The following is an 18,985-nucleotide window of genomic DNA, read 5'->3' on the forward strand; positions in this document are numbered from 1 at the left end:
GTCTGATGAAACTTGCTGGTGTTCCCGCTGCTTCTTCGGTAAACAGCGCCAACAAAAACAAAGAAACTTGGGATCTTGTCGGCGTGGCGGTGGGATTTAAGGGAAATGCTGTATGCCCTATAGACTTCTCAACGAGCTGCAGTATTTCTCCGGTCAGCCCGCAGCAGCGAGGCGCCGCATCGGTCAGCCTGCCCGGCCTGACCGCTGGGGATTACCGGATGAAAGAATGGAGCACAGGTGTCCCTCCAAGCGGCGCGCTCCGTCATATTTCAACCCATTTTTATCTTAAATGCACGGGGTTTTACCCATCGAAATATGCCCTATTAATTATTTTACCGTATTTTACATTTAAATTTCATGGTTAAACAGTACATGCTACATGTTAAACTGATAGTTAGCTAGCTACTTCGGTAAACTCAGCTATAGGCGGCAGTGACATAAAATACAAATATAGATTTTAACTTACCAAAAAAAATGAAGTGGAGACTCCTTGGACGCTCTATTAGTGCAATTAATACCACAGCAAGTCATTTTGTCCAACAATTGCACAAATAATATCCAAAACAGAATTCACAAGCACAGAGACTCAAAATCCCGTAACAGCTTCCAGGAGGGACCGAGGCTGTACTGAGGCCTTTCCACGGACCTAGCTCTGTGGTCACGTGGGTCTGAGGCGGCGGTCACGTGGGTCTGATGCTCATTAATTATACAGAATTTTAGGCTTTTAATACACTTAAACAGAAGAGTGAGAAAAAAATTCACCCGCCTCAGAATTGTCATGAGTATAAACTAGATAATTTAGACGAAAAACATGTTCTGGTACCAGGCTGTAAACATGTTTATTTCTGCTGTGAAATCGGCATTTTTAACATGGGAGTCAATGAGGATTTGCTCGCTTCTGGCACCAGCCCCCAGCGGATGAGGGTGGAACTGCAATTTTTCATACTTCCGGGATGGGACCGTTTTTAGAGAGGCACTGTGGGGGCTTGTGTAAGAAGTGAGTCTACTCTTTGTTTTGGTAGTTTGGCATTGACATAATCATAGAGCACAATGTTCTGTGACCCTTCCGAAAACAGTAAAAACACACAACAAAAAAAACCCGCTGGCAGTGAGAGGGTTTTCTGACCAGGACACGGCCGGCAGTTAAAGATTTGCCAAATGATTTTTTATTTCCACTAAAGGCTAATTCTAGGTTTGATATTACAGAAAATGGGGGCGGCTTGCCATAAAATTTATGTTTATATTTATGTATTAGGCAGACGCTTTTGTCCAAAGGGACTTACAGGCAGGGGCGGATTAAGAACTGAAGAACATCCGGGGCTTAACATACGCGCGCACACGCACCCGCGAACATGCGCATGCGCACACACACGTGACACGCACTAGTCAACATCATACATGTCTTGTACCACATAATTTTTAATCTGAAGCTACATATTAAGCATTTTCAGGGCAGAGTGTTGTTCCTGTTAGTGATTAGTGTGAGATGATAGTAAGTATTCCCTTTCTTTCTCCAACAACTTTACCTGATAGTAAGCTAACTTTAGGCAAACCAGCAGCACAACAAATATTTTCAAATAAGACTCACAAACCTGAGTCAGCACCAGTCTCATCAAAGCTGGGGTTCTGTCGTTGTACTTTTGGTCTAAAAAACGTCCTTATGTCCATCTTCACTCATGCGTTTCAGGCAGAGAGTGTAGAAGAAGCCGGCTGCTGAAGAGCTTCCTCTTCAGTGGTGGAGGCTCAGGCAGGCTGTATACAAACTACTGCCAGCTGCACCCTCTCTGTTGGACTTTGGTACTGCATGTTACTTCCACGATTTAGATTCGGGGCTTTCCATGAAAGATCCGGGGCTTCAGCTCAAGTAGCCGGGCCTAACGCCGCCCCTGCTTACAGGTGATAATCAAGACATCAGGTTGCTCTTGAGGCTTTGGCTCAACTCTACACATAACATCCCAATGAAAAAAAGATAAAACCACTTTCACTCAATCTGGCAGAATTCTCATGTCTGTAAAAAAAATTCTAAAAGTTGTCACATTTCAAATAACTAATTAGTACATCCCCTCAAAGTACATTTAATTTGTTTCCAGTCTGAACAAAAACAAAGTGTCTCTTAACTAACTTGGTAAAGAAGGTGGATTTTGGGACTTCCACTCCAGAAGAAGTTGCTGTCTGGCCAGCAACAATGTAAAAGGCAGTCATACTTTTCTTGGATTGGAGTGTGGGCTCCTTGTTATGCCTCCTCTCACCTGCAGCCCTGGCTCAGCCAAAAGGTTTTGGAGTTGGAGCTGAGGATTTCCACACTACCAGATCCAGGACCACGAGCGCGACGTAGAAACTATCACCAGCCGGACATTTGCTGCGGCTGACAGCCCTCAGCTGATTGGTGCCATTCCCCGTCAGCCCAGAGAGGCTGCTGGGGCCAGATCCGTCCCAGGGTCTCCCGGTGGGCTCGGGGCAGGAGGTCCATACACTCACTCAATGGCGGTTCTACATGGAGTTACAACCCGGGCGAGACATCCCTTGAGCACCCCCTTGAGGTTAGTGAGTCGCTCCTGAGACATGGTTGACCTCAGGTATGACTTGATCAACTTCAGTTTTGAAAAGCTCCTCTCTGCTTGAGCCGCAGTGACTGGCAGAGTAAGAGCAATCCTGAGAGCAGTCCAAAAGTTGGGGTAGATTTACGCTAGATCTTTATCATGGATAAAAGTAATAGGCTCGAGGAGGCTCATGGCTGTTGATGGCAGGTTAGGGAAGTTTTTGATTTCTTGCACAAGCTCTCTACGTCCAAATCAGAGTTCCCATCAAAGTGCAGTGTGGCGCTTAGTTCCTCACATTGCTCTGTCAGCTCTTCATCTGCAAGGCTTGGAAAATTGGTCAAAACCACAAATTTGTTTTGTACAATTTCCAGTGTGGCAAAACCTCTCCTTGATGGCTGACGTGGCTGCATCAACAACAACATTGAAGAATCCAACCTCCAAATTTTTAAGGGCATCACTGAAAGGCTCATCATGGGATTCATATGAAAAGTGGCACTTTGTGGACCTCAACCTTTGTTGTTTCAAAATGCTGTCACAAAGCCACTTGCCCTGTAGCTCTGGAGACCTTGCTCAGTCTTTTTCAAAAGAGTCACAGCTAGGTCCACATGTATATTTGGAGACTGCATGAGTTTGCTAGCGTGCTATGATCAGTAGACCAGTAATGTTTTTCATTAACATGTTCACTAGTACTGGAAATGCTAATAACAGGACAGTTAGTGAGGACTGGGGACTTTTTTTCTGCTTGTAGAGTTTATTCTTTATTATGTGAACATGAATCATGATCAGCATGTTTTTGTTGTTGTTCAGGAGGCAGGCCGCAGGTTGAAGTGTGCATTTAACAAATCCTTGCTGTTGAATCATCAAAAAAGGATTCAAGGAATTTATTCAAACCCTTTATTTTAAACTTTCACCCCTATTTGCTCTGTTATCAATTAGTTGACTGAATTTAATCGTTAAAATCGCCAGTTAACCATCCATTTCCATTTTCATCCGCTTATCCGGAGTCGGGTCGCGGGTGCAGTAGACTAAGGCAAGAGGCCCAGACTTCCCTCTCTCCAGGCACTTGGGCCAGCTCCTCCGGGGGAATCCCAAGGCGTTCCCTGGCCAGGCGAGAGACATAGTCCCTCCATCGTGTCCTGGGTCTACCTTTAGGTCTCCTCCCGGTTAGACGTTCCCGGAAAACCTCACCAGGGAGGCGTCCAGGAGGCATCCTGTCCAGATTCCCGAGCCACCTCAACTGGCTCCTCTCGATGTGGAGGAGCAGCGGGTCTACTCTGAGCCCCTCCCGAATGACCGAGCTTCTCACCCTACCTCTAAGGGAGAGCCCAGCCACTCTTCCAAGAAAACTCATTTAGGCCGCTTGTATCCGTGATCCCGTTCTTTCGGTCACTACCCAAAGTTCATGATCATAGGTGAGGGTAGGAACGTAGATCGACCGGTAAATCGAGAGCTTCACCTTCTGACTCAGCTCTCTCTTCACCACGACAGACCGGTACAATGCCCGCATCACTGCAGATGCAGCACCAATCCACCTATCGATCTCATGTTCCAGTTTTCCCTCACTCATGAGCAAGACCCAGAGATACTTAAACTCCTCCACTTGGGGCAGGACCTCATCCCTGACCCGGAGAAGGCATTCTACCCTTTTCTATTTCAAGACCATGGTCTCAGATTTAGAGGGGCTGATTTTCATCACAGCTGCTTCACACTCGGCTGTGAACCGCTCCAGCGAAAGTTGAAGATCACATTCTGATGAAGCCAACAGGACCACATCATCTGCAAAAAGCAGAGACATGATCCTCAGGCCACCAAAATGGATGCCCTCCACACCTTGGCTGCACCTAGAAATCCTGTCCATAAAGGTTATGAACAGAATCGGTGACAACGGGCAGCCTTGGCGGAGTCCAGCTCTCACTGGAAAGGAGCCCGACTTACTGCCGGCAATGACGACCAAGCTCTGACACCAGTCATACAGGGATCTTACAGCCTGTATTAGAGGGCCTGGTACCACATACTCCCGGAGTACCCCCCACAGGGCCCCCCGAGGGACGCGGTCGAACGCCTTCTCCAAATCCACAAAACACATGTAGACTGGTTGGGCAAATTCCCACGCACCCTCCAGGATCCCCCTAAGGGTATAGAGCTGGTCCAGTGTTCCACGGCCAAGACGAAAACCACATTGCTCCTGCTGAATATGAGGTTCAACAATCTGACAGACCCTCCTCTCCAGAACCCCTGAATAGACCTTACCAGGAAGGCTCAGGAGTGTGATCCCCTGTAGTTGGAACACACCGTACGGTCCCCCTTTTTAAATAAGGGGACCACCACCCCATTCTGCCAGTCCAGTGGGACTGCCCCCGATGTCCACGCGATATTGCAGAGCCATGTCAGCCAACACAGCCCCACAACATCCAGAGCCTTAAGGAACTCCGGGCGGATCTCATCCCCCCTGGAGCCTTGCCACAGAGGAGCTTTTTAACCACCTCAGTGACCTCAGCACCAGAGATTTGAGAGGCCAACCCAAAGTCCCCAGACTCTGCTTCCTCACTGGAAGACGTGTCGGTGGGATTGAGGAGGTCTTCGAAGTATTCTGCATTCCGATCCAAAATGTCCTGAGTAGAGGTCAGCAGCACACCGTGCCCACTATATATAGTGTTGGTGGCGCACTGCCACCCCCCACCCCCACTCCCGTGGAGCCGGATGGTGGACCAGAATCTCTTCGGAGCCGTATGGAAATCTTGCTTCATGGTCTCACCGAACTCCTCCCATGCCCGGGTTTTTGCCTTGGTGACCACCCGAGCCGCGTTCCGCTTGGACTGCTGGTACCCGTCAGCTGCCTCTGGAGTCCCACAGGCCAAAAAGACCTGATAGGACTCTTTCTTCAGCTTGACAGCATCCCTAACCGCCGGTGTCCACCAGCGGGTTCGGGGGTTGCCACCACGACAGGCACCGACGATACTGCGACCACAGCTCCGGTTGGCCGCCTCAACAATGGAGGCACGGAACAGGGTCCATTCAGACTCAATGTCCCCCGCCTCCCCAGGAACATTTTGGAAGTTCTGTCGGAGGTGGGAATTGAAGCTCCTTCTGACAGGAGACTTTCTTGTAAATTAGCAGGTACTAAAGCTACATGTGAGTATAAAAATAAAGCCTGTCATGCAGCACAACATGTTTTTCAATATCTAACATCTACTACATCACTAAAGTCAGTCGGTCTTGTAAAGTTTTTAGCAACAATGACTCAGTCCTGACTCCTGACTGGAGCAGCCTATATAAACCTTAAATAAATCTGCATGAGACTAAGTATTGAGAAAAGAGCCCATTCTCCTCCGAATACAAATTATGGAAGTTCTTGTCTTCTCCAGCATCCTTTGTTTATGTTAGAGGCTCTGTTCCTTCTCATCTGCCTTATTGCAGAGGCGGGCCGCCCCCAGCCCTTCCTGAAGCTCTGCCCTTCCACCCAGGTTAGTCATCATCTGTCATGTCAATTTTTAGTTGATCCCTCTATTTACTCTTATGTTTTACATTTTGCCCTTTAGTGTTCAGTTAACAGCTCCTTCCCAGTAATTTGTCTTGTGAAAGTAATAAGTTTAAAATGTGCTGCCCTTGCTCCCTGGCTATTTGTGTTGTGTTGTCTTTGTTCTGTTTAGCTTCTTATCATATACTTCCTTCGGCCTTTTAGTTTAGGAGCTTTATCTTAGTTTACTGCATTCTATTATATCCTGTTCGGTTAGTCTGTGTTTTATCTCACTACTCTGTTAATTAATCACACCTGGCTATTGTAAGCAGGGACTAAAAAACAGCCCTGGACTTTGACTAGGCCCGGCCCAAAGTAATCGGCGCGCGGAAATTCGGCAGCAAAAATACGTGGTCAAACCATCAAAATTATAGCAACAGCGCTAATGTAGACTATAAATGGTATTAAAAGCTGTATTACTGATACACTTAATAATTTTTGCAGTAATTAATCTTCTTACTGCACAAATAATACCACATCTAAATGAAAATGCAACATTATAAATGTAACTTCTGTATTTAAGATTTTCTAAGTTTGTGAGCATTAACTGTAACACTACTACCAACCTTTTTACATAAAACCACAACATATTTCTTATTAGCCACTGCATGTGGCCCTCTTCAGCTAAAATGTTGAAATTTAGCTGTTACCATAAAACAAAATTGCTGCCTTAACATCAATCCTTGCAAATGTTTCTCCTCATCCATTCCATACTGACTTCCCCTGGATCTGCCTGTGGAACCAGCGCATCTTCCTGTCCCTCATTACTGCTGGCATGTTGCTGTGTAGCTATCTGCCTGACTCGTTCACTGCTGTCAACCTGCTGCGAGGTGCTGCTAAATATATCGGTTAATTTGTGACATTTAGAGGCTTCAGCATTTAATGCCCACAATTTTTTTCTCTTGCTTTCTCAGCCCCACCCTTTTCTTTCCTTTTTTTTTACTAGCGGCCGGGTTTTGCATAGTTTTTTTTCTACTACCTTTGCCTCCTCTCCTCTCCGTTTCAGCTTCTTCTTCTCCTTGCCTGGCGGCCACAGCCAATGTAGCTGGCATCCAACTTAGAGGTGCAGTGCTGCCACCTAGAGTGCTGGAGCGTGAAAGAGCTTTGAGGGGGTGGGGGACAGGTGTTGAAAGCGTGCTTGGAGAGTGATGGGCCGGCCCACCGGCCGTTCTGTGATTCTCCAGAATCCACAGATGGCCAGTCCGCCCCTGACTGTGAGCAATCAGCTACAACTCACACCTGCCCCTCATCTCCACTCACCTCCTCAGTCTTGTTCAAACCCCAGCTCTGTCATATTCCTTGTTGGTTATTTGTGTGCTGCGTATGTTTGTATACTGCTCTCTGTTTTCTGTGCTCTTGCCTTGTTTTCCACTGAAGGATTTTTAACTGCTTCAACTGGCTCCTTCTGGATTCACTGCATTTGAGTTCTTCAACACTTCAATCATTTCCTGACAATACTGTTTTTATACGAGCTTATTGTATTGTGATCAGCACCTTGGGCTACCTTGATTCATGGCAGGAAAGTGCCTTATAAATAAAGAAATTTATGAATAAGCATTTTTGTAAATTTAGTAGCAAACTTGCTAATGTGTGGTATTTATTAAATTTCAACTATGCAACCATCATTTTGGGTGATTTTTCATTATTTCCAAAAGATATATAAAATAAAAATATTAATTCTTTGAAATCTTGTAATTAGTTTATTTTAATACTCTTCTGTCTTTTTCTGATATTTTCAAACAACTGTTTTAATCACTTACTTTTGATGATATATGTAATCTTTTTTGTAAATAGATTTCATATTTCTGGAAAACCACTAACTCAAAAAAAGCCAGTAAAAGTGAAAGAATAATGCAAAGGTGTGGATCTCTCTCTCCTCCTCCTCTCTCTCTTTCTCTTTCTCTCTCTCTCTCTCGCTCTGTGTGTGTGTGTGTGTGTGTGTGTGTGTGTGTGTGTGTGTGTGTGTGTGTGAGAGAGAGAGAGAGAGTGTGCGTGTGAGAAAGTGAATATTTATGAATTTATTCAAATATATGGTGTTCATGTAACTGTATAAATTTTTTGGGATATAAAATCAGATTTCTATCGTTCGCTTTTACAGCCAAAGTATTTCAACTCAGGACCGGACAAGATCTAACTCACATAGGGTACAAAACGCCTATCACAGTCATACATCTGGTACACACTGGCACTCAAACAGTGGGCAGAGAACCCAACCTCAAGGAGGAACTCCTTGTCATAATCAGCAAGCGGCTCTTTCTCTAAGCCTGAGCTCAGCTACCCTACAGAGGAAGCTCATCTCAGCCTCTTGTTTCCAGAATCTTGTTCTTTTCATCACAATCCAAAACCTGCGACCATCATTGATGTAGATGATGCTACCACACTCCTGCCCCGACACTCACAAGAGTCGGGCAAGGCTTTGTCCAAGAAGACGTAAAACTCAGAGGGTGAGTACAGTAGCCAAAGGGACACTGAGTGAAGGTGTATTGGTGGTTGGTGAAGGTGAAGGCTAGTTTATATTGGTCAGACTCATGAACAGGAATTGTCCAGAATCCAGAACCAATGTAAAGGGTGGAAAATTATTTAGCGTCTCTCATCTTCAGAAGTTCTTGTTCCAGGCGGGCCATCAGCCACAAGAATAATGGAACCTGTTGGTTCAGTGTTCTTTAGTCAGTAGTTAGCCACCATGTACACTGGCTACAACGGGGCTAAGTAGGTGCTGTTACAGGGTTGAACGATACCCTTTTCCAAGAGGCTGTTAATGATTTCCTGAACAGGTTCATAGTACACCAAGGGAATGTTGTATTGACGTACAAAGGTCGGCAGTGCATGTGGTGGTGTGGGAATCCTCATCACACGGAATGTAGTCAACCCAATCTAATGCTTGCTTGGTATGAGAATTGCTGTAAAGTGACTTGATGCAACCTGCTGGGTTCCTTATTTCAAATCAAATCAAATCAAATCAACTTTATTTATAGAGCGCTTTCACATGGCCAAAATGGACAAACAAAGCGCTGTACACCAATAAAACGCAACACAATAGGACAGAGATAAGACCATTAAAATACATTAATAAATCCATTAAAATACACTAGGAAATCCCTGTAAAATACCGTAATAAATCCTATGAAAATACAATAAGAAATCCATTTTAAAATACAGTACAAAAACCTGAGTGCCAGTTCACAGTCCATATCCGGCCTACTTCCCCCAACTTCAAAGTCCAAAAGCCAGCGAGAACAGATGTGTTTTCAGTCTTCCTTTAAAAGTTTCTAATGACGTAGCCTGTTTTACATCATCTGGCAGCTCATTCCAGAGACTTGGTCCAAGTACTGAAAAGGCTCGACTCCCACGAGACTTCAGGCTGTACCTAGGCACAGTTAGTAATCTCTGGTCAGCTGACCTAAGGGAACGCACCGGGACATGTTGGTGGATGATATCAGAAAGATATTTAGGAGCCCCTGAGTTTAACACCTTAAACAGAAACAGGATGACCTTAAACGTGATGCGATAAAAAAACAGGGAGCCAATGCAAGGCCCGCAGGACTAGTGTTATATGTTCAGACCTCCTGGTAGATGTTAACAACCGAGCTGCAGAGTTCTGAACTGCCTGGAGGCGTGCTATTGGAGCTTGTCTAAGCCCCGCATATAGAGAATTACAATAATCCAGCCTGCAGGTAACAAAGGCATGGATTACAGTTTCCAGATGCTTATGGGACAGAAAAGGCTTGATTCTTGCTATGCGGTGTAGATGAAAAAAGCAAGATCTCACAATACCGTTCACCTGAGCATCAAATCTGAGATCTGCGTCCAGTTGTACCCCTAAGTTAGAGACCACCGCCTTCTGATGCGGTGCCAGAGTGGAAAAATCAAGCCCTTGGACACCTCCTGGGGTCTTTGGTGGCGTAAACAGAATAACTTAAGTCTTGTGTTCGTTGAAACACAAGAAGTTCTGAGCCAACCATAGCTTGATGTCCTCCAGGCAGTCCAACAGAGGTTGAATGGTGCATAAACCACCACGCTTAACTGGAAAAATGACCTGGCAATCATCAGCATATAGATGGAATGACACATTATGTTTACAAAATAGTTCACCCAGGGGTAGGAGATATAAGGAGAATAATAGTGGGGCCAAAATCGATCCCTGGGGAACTTATTTAGGAAACTTTTTTCTGATTGGCTTAATGACCTGACCTGGATTGGAATGTTTACTGTAAGTGCCTTGAGACGACTCTTGTCGTGATTTGGTGCTGTATAAATAAACTTGAATGGAATTGAATTGAATGACCTCGGGTTTCAGGTTGGGTTTAAACCTGGAGATGGAATCAACTGTTGTGAGTGGCATAACTTGCACTTGCAAGGAGGAGGATTCTAAGGACTGAACTCTAACATACAAATTTTTGGAGGTTGGACAGCTAATTTTTCATTTCCGTGAGAAAATCCATCAATAGTTTGTCATGGTCTGCAACCATCCTGATTTAGGATGAACAGTGACACCGTGGAAAACTAGTTAAAAGCTTTTAGGGAAGCAGTCGGAGCAAAACACGCCAGAGAGGGTGGTATAAGGTAGAAAGAGCAGAATAGAGGAAGAGGAAGGATGATGTCACTTCCGTCTTCTTGAGATGGTGAAGCTCTAAAATGGAGGTTTGTTCAAGGAAGGCGGACCTTCTAAATCACATATGTCAGAGTCAAGGCCCTCGGAGCATTTTTACGTGGCCCGCGAGATAAATATCAAAAATATATTAAAACTGGCCCGCTGGCCGATTTTACTGCAAAGACTTCAACTCCCATGATGCTTTGTGGCGTCAGCGCGGAGGCGACGCGCCCCCTCCTTTGTGTTTTTTCCAGCCCGAGGCAGGGGTAGTTGGGTGTCTGCAGCTCCGCTGTCTCGGACAAACTACACTCCTCTCACTCAGCGCCGAGTTCACTCAGCTGTTTTCTGACGTTGAAGCCTAGAAACGGAGATTCTAGCCGCTCAGTAATGTGTTCACGACTGAAAGAGAAAGTTTTCCAACTAACTTCCAGACAGAGCCGATATAACTCCAGCGAGCAGCGACACGCTCAAACCAGCATGACTCTGTGGTTGTGTTTCCTCCCCGACACACAACAACGTGGTCAAGCTGCTCAGACATGTTCATCAGCACAAACCTACGTGAGCACCTGTTATCATCTAATGTAGTCATTATTATGATGAAGATGAACAAAACAACAGGAGTCTCCTCCTCAGCTCAGATCAACCCCATGATGCAGGTATCTGGCTGGAACAGGTGAGCATCACAGTAAACCAGTGGAGCAAACTGAGCTTTAAATATGTTGGTTTTATGCTCTTTTTCTGCTCCAAAACATGAAAGTTAACAGGTGAGATGTTGCATTTTCATTTAAGATAAAATTATATTTTTATTTTGTTGTTGGCCCATGAGAAAAGATTTAACCTACAGTAAACAGGAAGTGGAAAGGCTGCAGATAGATGAATAGAATAGAAAATCCCTTTATTGTTCCTCAGTGGGGAAAGCTAGACGTCACAGCAGCGATGACACTTATTACAGAAGAAAAAAGGAGAATAAAAAATAAGAAAAATGAATAAACAAGAAAACATAAATCCTGAATAGATTTTAAAAATGCTGAATATACCACAAGTAATGAATACCACTGATGCCTTTTATTTAAAACTGACTTGCTCGTGTGTAATTTGGTTATTCCACATTCAGTGTTAATGCAGAAATATGTTTGTTTCCAAATTTAAAGGTTCAAAATTGCATATATGTAGATAAAGAAAATGTGCAAATTTGCCGTCACGTTTTCAAAAAATATTAAGTTTGGCCCTCGACTCCGTCCCAGAGTTTCATTTCGGCCCCGTGTGAGTTTGAGTTTGACACCCCTGTTCTAAATGAATGGCTTCAAACACGGCGGTTTGATTCACCAAAATGTTAACCCAAAAGGATTTGAAATGAACTTGCAGTTTGTTGCTGCGTTGGCTGGCAGATAAACGGTGCTGTGAATAAAAATAATTCAGTAGCGTATATTTCCACACAGCTATAGCTGTTAGCGGTCTTAACAGATTTGGCTTATTTAAAAAACCCTTCAGCTGACAGAATGCCTTCATCTGTACCGTGGCTCTTGTCTGTATGCCGCAAAACTGTGTGTGCATGGAACATGCCCTTCTAAGGATTGCATTGTGGCAAACTTCACTCCCTTTCTTTCTTTTCTGTTTAAGCTGCACATGATTGGTCAACTCCTCAATGAGCCCTCTCCTCTGCTCATCATCTGCATCAAGCAGGAGGAGGAGGGGAGGAGCATGCATACAGACAGGAGGGGGGGCAGGCTACAGAAAGGTGAGGACTTGAGTCAAAGCAGGAAGTGCAGCCAGATTTGGACACATTTTACCAATATTGACATTTCAAAGGAAGTGTGGACCATGCAAAGCAAAAATATGTTTTCAAGCAGGCTCTACAAATTTTATTGTGTGATTCTCTCAGCTTTTCTAAGCTGTTTACCTATAAATAGTTAAGTCTACATAAATATTTAACTTAGAGTTTATTTTTGTTATTTAAAATGAGTTTTTTGTACTCCGTTTAATGTCGGATAGTTAGAGGTAATTTAAAGGGACACTATGCAACTTTTTAATATTTTTAAATCATTTTCTTGAGCCAGTATGTGCAAAATTGACCTTTTACAGGGTTAATGAAATGGCACTCACACCCCACCACCCTCTGTAGCCAGAACATCACACTTGCAACTTCAGTGTTACAGGCCGCTCTTTAGTTGACATACCTGGCACTGCAGCCTGCTTCCAACGTGTTTCCTACATGTTTTAGATCATAAACAAACCTCATATGTTTGATTTAGTGATGAATCTCTTCTGCAGATGCTAATGACGGCTGGGGAGACATGGGGCAGCAGTAACTCAACAGGTAGAGCAGGTAGTCCAGTAATCGGAAGGTTGCAGGTTCAATCCCTGCTCCGGACAGAGAATTCTGCTGTTGTGTCCTTGGGCAAGACACTTAACCCACCTTGTCTGCTGGTGGTGGTCGGAGGGACCGGTGGCGCCTGTGCTCAGCAGCCTCGCCTCTGTCAGTACGCCCCAGGGCAGCTGTGGCTACATCGTAGCTCATCACCATCAGTGTGTGAATGTGTGTGTGAATAGATGAACGATACACTGTAGTGTAAAGCGCTTTGGAGTCCTTACTCTGAGAGGCGCTATACAAGTGCGGGTCCTTTATCATTTATCTCACACGGAGAGGAGTTTTTTTCTTTTGGTTCTGCTAAACGGACACTACAGGTGCTAACAAGTCAAAACTGCCTAGACTCCCTTTAAATAATAAAAAAGGTGATTTAATGTAAGTTTGTAGATAGTTTCCCACGCATTTTACATAATTGTCTGTTGATAAATTTAGTAAAAACAAAAATATGTAGCGGTTAATGAACTACATATTTAGGAATTAAAGGCTGTTGCTATTCAGCTTATGTTTTAATTCCTAAGAAAGATCAAACAAATGAAATTTACATGCATGTATACATCTACGGATATATGTGTCATGGTCTGGGGAAGGCGCTTAACCCAGGACATGCAGAATCACAACACACTCACGGGTTTAAACAAAATAATAAAAGTTTATTTTTAGAACGAGCATAAGGCTCACTGGAAGTTCCAGTGGAGGTCGGGAGAACGGAGCGCAGCGTTTGAGGAGGGGAGAGCAGATAAAGGCGAGTCCTGAGGGCTAAGTCTTAACTGAGGAGGTGCAGAGAAAAGACTTACAGGGATATTGGTAGGTGGAGGTAATGGGAAGGGCAGGTCGAGAGTCGGGGTGTGTCCAGGTGTGCAGGTCCAGGAGAGGGAGCGTGTGGAGAGCAGGTGAGCGGAGCGGAGGGAGGAATGGAGAACACCAGAGCGCTGCGTCCAGAAGGTTTATGTAGCAACGGTGAGTATCTTGATGAGTAACTGAATCCAGAGAAGTTTCTTCACCAGAGATGTTCCAAAATCCTGAGGCAGGCACGAGCACAACAAAATCACAAAAATCAATGAATCCCAAAATCACAAGAGGCACAACACACTAAATCACTAGAAGGCTGGAAAACTACCGAGTTGTTGTAAACATCCCGCGTCGAGGTGTGTTCTCCAACTCCTTAAGTAGCCGATCTTAGTAGCTGTGTCCGCTTAGCTGATTGCTAATCGGACACAGCTGGAAGCCTCCCTCTCCTGGAACACAACTCAAAGGTGGAACGTTTGAGATGAGTACTCACCCCGACTCATGACAATATGGATATAATAGATGTAAATTCATACACCAACGTGCTTGGTCTATGTTTAATCAAAAGATTCATATTTAATTTTAAAGATTTAATTTAATAGCAAAGTTATTTGTTAATTAAGAAGAGCTAAAGATCTTTGTTCGTTCGGTGATCAATATACATCCACTCTGTGTTTGTTTCAATGAAGAGTCAAGTTAAAAAAGTTAAGACATTTATTACTAAACAATTTAAACGTGACAATTTAAAAGAAAATTTATAAAAGCTTTGGTAATAAATAGCAACCCTGTGAATGGATGAATCTAAGCTGGAAGTGTGTTTGTTTGCGGGTGAATGCAATGTTCTCAGAACGTGTATCTTGAGAGAAGACGCATTCTGGGTAGAAAGAATTTGGTTTGCAGATAAACTAAATTTGTTCTTATTAAAGAGCATTCAGACGCAATCTGTCGGAAGTGTCTACCTCACCCAGTTAGGAGACCCCCGTTTGGATCTGAGATGTCTGGAGGAGATGACGACCCCCCAAGCACGAGGTGGGTAGAAGAACCTTAGTGCGACCAAATCGGTCCTGAGATGTCTCCAGGTCACCAAGACTGATGAAACTGGATGTGTCTAAAAAAATAACTCTGAAGGAGTTTGCGTCAGCTTTGTTCTGCCGGTGTCGTTTGTTTTGTCGTAGCAATCCTGCCAGCGTGACAGACATCGCTTGTTGGTTAAAGAGCGTGTGGGCGGTCGTCCCACTTCTCTAGAACTCACGCTAAATGCCGAGAGTTCTGTTTTATAAGATGGGCATTCCCTGGTCTACGAATCAGGTTTTGGCATGTAGAGATTTTAGCATACCTCAGAAGCCCGCCTTCCCAAGATAGAAAGCTCTGGTGTTATGGAAAATACATGTGAGTGCTGTTAACCTTAACCTGATTACTGTGCCCTGCATGGTGTGTATACGTGCACATGATCTTCTTTTCACTGTTAAACATTACTGATTATCATAAATAATAATTATTAACCAAAGAATAATAATGCATTTCAGTAATTAAACACCATCATAATGAACCTTGATGATTATTTATGAACATTGTAATAGACAGTGAAAAGAGTTTATTAAAAATTATTCTTTTAAATCTTGAAGTGTCCTTCATCTTGCGGATGGAACAGAGTCAGATTAAAGGGGTGGTAGACCGACATTCAGTCTTCTGTGAAAGAAACCCTGTAGATTGTCGTAGCAGCCAGGATCAAGGTGACCCAGGTTGTGTGTCTGACCTGAGGGTCAAGAATCAGGTCATTCAGTGACACTACAAATATATAGGGAGCTGTTTGAGAGCCGAAAGAGCCGGTTCATTTTAGCGGGCCGAGCCGAGAACCGATTGGCATAATACAGCCGGAGTTCCCATCCCAAACGGTGAGTGCCTGGAATTTTCAAACCGTGAAAAGGGATTGCTTCGGCCAGAATTAAATTGCAGATTGAACAGATCTGGTTAAAGTAGCTTTGTTTAACATTGGTTTCCAAACGTCCTCAGCTCAAGTTAACACAGGCATGAACAAACAAGGACAAACAAAAATAAAAATACACAAGCATCAACTTCTTTTTAGAACCACGCCAATATTATAGCTTTAACAAGCTTTAGACGGGTTGAATTTGATGAGACAGCACTCGTGAAGAGGATTGAAGGGAGGCTCCTTTGTTTCAAACTCAGCAAAGTGATTTTAAAACTTCAAATTATTAATAAAGTGTTGATTTTAATTTCCCTCCTGGCTCGCTCGCCATTATGTAACATTTTGTAAGTGGTTACTTTCAATAAATTGTCAATAAAATATAAAGGTATTCAATAAAATGTAATATTCCATAAAAATATGGATTATCAATATTATTGAACATTTAATATTCGATTGATGATGAAACTAGGTAATTTATGTAGTGCCAGGGAAACAATTTATTAGTATATTTCTACTAATGATGATGCAGGACAAATTGTTATAAATGGTGATTTAAGGTAATATCAGCTAATTAAATGAATGAACTCTGATGAAACATGGCCTTGTATGTTTTTAGAGCTTAGTTAAGTGGCTCAGAAAGATGTGATGTCTGAGTTTCGTCTCGTCTCGTCTTCCTCCGCTTATCCGGGTCCGGGTCGCGGGGGCAGCATCCCAACTAGGGAGCTCCAGGCCGTCCTCTCCCCGGCCTTGTCCACCAGCTCCTCCGGCAGGACCCCAAGGCGTTCCCGGACCAGATTGGAGATGTAACTTCTCCAACGTGTCCTGGGTCGACCCGGGGGCCTTCTGCCGGCAGGACATGCCCGAAACACCTCCCCAGGGAGGCGTCCAGGAGGCATCCTGACCAGATGCCCAAACCACCTCAACTGGCTCCTTTCGATCCGGAGGAGCAGCGGTTCTACTCCGAGTCCTTCCCGAATGTCCGAGCTCCTCACCCTATCTCTAAGGCTGAGCCCGGCCACCCTACGGAGGAAACTCATTTCGGCCGCTTGTATCCGCGATCTCGTTCTTTCGGTCATTACCCAAAGCTCATGACCATAGGTGAGGATTGGGACGTAGATCGACCGGTAAATCGAGAGCCTGGCTTTCTGGCTCAGCTCCCTCTTCCCCACGACAGATCGGCTCAGCGTCCGCATCACTGCAGACGCCGAACCAATCCGCCTGTCGATCTCCCGATCCCTCCTACCCTCACTCGTGAACAAGACCCCGAGATACTTAAACTCCTCCACTTGAGGTAGGACCTCTCCCCCGACCCGGAGGTGGCAAGCCACCCTTTTCCGGTCGAGAACCATGGTCTCAGATTTGGAGGTGCTGATCCTCATCCCAGCCGCTTCACATTCGGCCGCGAACCTACCCAGCAAGAGCTGAAGGTCAGAGCTGGATGAAGCTAGGAGGACCACATCATCCGCAAAAAGCAGAGACGAGATTCTCCTGCCACCAAACTCGACACACTCCACACCACGGCTGCGTCTAGAAATTCTGTCCATAAATGTGATGAACAGAACCGGTGACAAAGGGCAGCCCTGGCGGAGTCCAACCCTCACTGGGAACAGGTCCGACTTACTACCGGCTATGCGGACCAAACTCACGCTCCTCTGGTAAAGGGACTGAATGGCCCTTAACAGAAAGCCACCCACCCCATACTCCTGGAGCGTCCCCCACAGGGTGCCCCTGGGGACACGGTCATAAGCCTTCTCCAAATCCACAAAGCACATGTGGATTGGTTGGGCAAACTCCCATGCCCCCTCCATCACCCTTGCAAGGGTATAGAGCTGGTCCACAGTTCCACGGCCAGGACGAAAACCACATTGCTCCTCCTCTATCTGAGATTCAACTATCGATCGGACCCTCCTCTCCAGTACCTTGGAGTAGACCTTTCCAGGGAGGCTGAGGAGTGTGATCCCCCTATAGTTGGAACACACCCTCAGGTCACCCTTCTTAAAGATGGGGACCACCACCCCGGTCTGCCACTCCCTAGGAACTGCCCCCGATGACCACGCAATGTTGTAGAGACGTGTCAACCACAACAGCCCTACAACATCCATAGCCTTGAGATACCCAGGACGAACCTCATCCGCCCCCGGGGCTCCGCCGCTGTGTAGTTGTTTGACTACCTCAGCAACTTCTGCCCTCGAGATCGGACAGTCCATCCCCAGGCCTCCCAGCTCTGGTTCCTCCTCGGAATGCGCATTGGTGGGATTGAGGAGCTCCTCAAAGTATTCCTTCCACCGTCCGACTATAGCCTCAGTTGACGTCAGCAGCTCCCCATCCCCACTGTAAACAGTATGAGCGAGTTGCTGCCTTCCTCTCCTGAGGCGCCGGACAGTTTGCCAGAACCTCTTTGGAGCCGATCGATAGTCTTTCTCCATGGCCTCACCAAACTCCTCCCACGCCCGAGATTTTGCCTCGGCAACTGCCACTGCTGCACCCCGCTTGGCTATCCGGTACCTGTCTGCTGCCTCCGGAGACCCACAGACCAGCCACGCCCCGTAGGCCTCCTTCCCCAGCCCGACGGCTCCCCGAACCTCCGGTGTCCACCAGCGGGTACGGGGGTTGCCACCACGACTGGCACCGGCCACCTTACGACCACAGCTAGCAACAGCCGCCTCGACAATCGCAGAGTGGAACAAGGCCCACTCGGACTCAATGTCCCCCACTGCTCTCGGGACGTGGTCAAAGCTCTGCCGGAGGTGGGAGTTGAAGACCGTCTTGACAGGTTCTTCTGCCAGGCGTTCCCAGCAGACCCTCACTATGCGTTTGGGTCTGCCAGGTCTACGCGGCATGTTCCCTTGCCATCTGATCCAACTCACCACCAGGTGGTGATCAGTTGACAGCTCCGCCCCTCTCTTCACTCGGGTGTCCAAAACATACCGTCGCAGGTCAGATGATACGACTACAAAATCTATCATCGACCTGTGACCTAGGCTGCCCTGGTACCAAGTGTACCGGTGGGCATCCTTATGTTCGAACATGGTGTTCGTTATGGCCAAACTGCGGCTTGCACAGAAGTCCAATAACAAAACACCGCTCGAGTTCTGATCAGGTGGGCCGTTCCTCCCAATCACACCCCTCCAGGTCAAGCTGTCATTGCCCACGTGAGCATTGAAGTCCCCCAGCAGGACAATGGAGTCCCCTGATGGAGCACTATCTAGCACTCGTCCCAGGGACTCCAAAAAGGGTGGGTACTCTGAACTGA

This window comes from Nothobranchius furzeri, chromosome 2 (assembly GCF_043380555.1).
Source record: "Nothobranchius furzeri strain GRZ-AD chromosome 2, NfurGRZ-RIMD1, whole genome shotgun sequence".
NCBI classification, from domain to species: domain Eukaryota; kingdom Metazoa; phylum Chordata; class Actinopteri; order Cyprinodontiformes; family Nothobranchiidae; genus Nothobranchius; species Nothobranchius furzeri.